Source organism: Schistocerca americana, unplaced genomic scaffold (genome assembly GCF_021461395.2).
Source record: "Schistocerca americana isolate TAMUIC-IGC-003095 unplaced genomic scaffold, iqSchAmer2.1 HiC_scaffold_47, whole genome shotgun sequence".
NCBI lineage: Eukaryota > Metazoa > Arthropoda > Insecta > Orthoptera > Acrididae > Schistocerca > Schistocerca americana.
Genome location: NW_025726203.1, coordinates 2,075,001 through 2,077,500, shown reverse-complemented (window position 1 = coordinate 2,077,500; position 2,500 = coordinate 2,075,001).

Below are 2,500 nucleotides of genomic sequence, written 5' to 3'. Positions count from 1 at the left end.
CCACGCACCGCGCGGCCAGCACGCCGGGAGGCCCCCCCTCACCGGCCGGGGACGGTCCCACCCAGCCACCGCCGCGTATCGCTTCACACCCACATGCCATTCACGTTCGTGGGCATGGTGGGTATCGCTGAAACAACCGGTTGGTAGCTCAACCGATCGTCGCCATCACTGATTCACCTCTAGCGAGAACAACCGCACCACAACGGTTTACCAGTTGTTCATTTGCGTAACGTCACCAGCAAACGTAGACGTCCATCGCCATTTGCAAATTCAACGATTGTTGCATGCCTGTGTCAGGTGTCACGACACACTATGTCTGCCCACATACACGCAACAACATGTGCACGCTTCGCGAACACGTGGAAGGTGGCCCCCGTACGTATGCGATGTCCATTGCGCGAACGACTGTCAACCGGCCTCTGTCGCATGTCGCAGATGTGGAACGCAGTGCACCATGCTATCACGGTGTGTGAGAGGAGACGACTACGTCTGACAACACGCGCCACTACATCAACAGACGGCTCATGCTGATCGCCATCCACGGCATACCATACTGCAATCCAGCTCTTATAGGGAGACGACACGTAGCTGAGTGCACAATATTTGGACCGTATGGTTCGCCGTTGTTGGCGCAGTCGTGGTACGGTCACACATGTACCACGATGTATCATTCAGTACATGAGGACCAATGTGCAGTACAGTGTGTGATTTGGACGTACAACATCAGCGGACAGTTGACACAAGCCGTACCACAACGTAGGCTGTGCTTCGCCATGCGAATGCCAATGAACAACTGCGAAGGGCATTGAGCATGTACGTCCTACTGCCATCCGCATTACAGTGTATAGCTGCAAGGTGTTTCACATGAAGCGATACTCTGGGGACCGGGCAGTGCGAGTAGCAAACTATATTGCGGGGGTTGCAGTTAGGCAACACTACACTAATTTAACGCGTCGTATGACAATTACAGAGCAGGTTAAGGCCCAACGTGTGTTGGGTTAAGGCCCAACGTGTGTTGGGTTAAGGCCCAACGTGTGTTGGGTTAAGGCCCAACGTGTGTTGGGTTAAGGCCCAACGTGTGTTGGGTTAAGGCCCAACGTGTGTTGGGTTAAGGCCCAACGTGTGTTGGGTTAAGGCCCAACGTGTGTTGGGTTAAGGCCCAACGTGTGTTGGGTTAAGGCCCAACGTGTGTTGGGTTAAGGCCCAACGTGTGTTGGGTTAAGGCCCAACGTGTGTTGGGTTAAGGCCCAACGTGTGTTGGGTTAAGGCCCAACGTGTGTTGGGTTAAGGCCCAACGTGTGTTGGGTTAAGGCCCAACGTGTGTTGGGTTAAGGCCCAACGTGTGTTGGGTTAAGGCCCAACGTGTGTTGGGTTAAGGCCCAACGTGTGTTGGGTTAAGGCCAAACGTGTGTTGGGTTAAGGCCCAACGTGTGTTGGGTTAAGGCCCAACGTGTGTTGGGTTGAGGCCCAACGTGTGTTGGGTTGAGGCGCAACATAGGTTAGGTTGAGGCGCAACATAGGTTAGGTTGAGGCGCAACATGGGTTAGGTTGAGGCGCAACATGGGTTAGGTTAAGGCGCAACATGGGTTAGGTTAAGGCGCAACATGGGTTAGGTTAAGGCGCAACATGGGTTAGGTTAAGGCGCAACATGGGTTAGGTTAAGGCGCAACATGGGTTAGGTTAAGGCGCAACATGGGTTAGGTTAAGGCGCAACATGGGTTAGGTTAAGGCGCAACATGGGTTAGGTTAAGGCGCAACATAGGTTAGGTTAAGGCGCAACATGGGTTAGGTTAAGGCGCAACATAGGTTAGGTTAAGGCGCAACATAGGTTAGGTTAAGGCGCAACATAGGTTAGGTTAAGGCGCAACATAGGTTAGGTTAAGGCACAACACGGGTTAGGTTAAGGTACAACACGGGTTAGGTTAAGGTACAACACGGGTTAGGTTAAGGTACAACACGGGTTAGGTTAAGGTACAACACGGGTTAGGTTAAGGTACAACACGGGTTAGGTTAAGGTACAACACGGGTTAGGTTAAGGTACAACACGGGTTAGGTTAAGGTACAACACGGGTTAGGTTAAGGTACAACACGGGTTAGGTTAAGGCACAACACGGGTTAGGTTAAGGCACAATACGGGTTAGGTTAAGGCACAACACGGGTTAGGTTAAGGCACAACACGGGTTAGGTTAAGGCACAACACGGGTTAGGTTAAGGCACAATACGGGTTAGGTTAAGGCACAATACGGGTTAGGTTAAGGCACAATACGGGTTAGGTTAAGGCACAATACGGGTTAGGTTAAGGCACAATACGGGTTAGGTTAAGGCACAATACGGGTTAGGTTAAGGCACAATACGGGTTAGGTTAAGGCACAATACGGGTTAGGTTAAGGCACAATACGGGTTAGGTTAAGGCACAATACGGGTTAGGTTAAGGCACAATACGGGTTAGGTTAAGGCACAATACGGGTTAGGTTAAGGCACAATACGGGTTAGGTTAAGG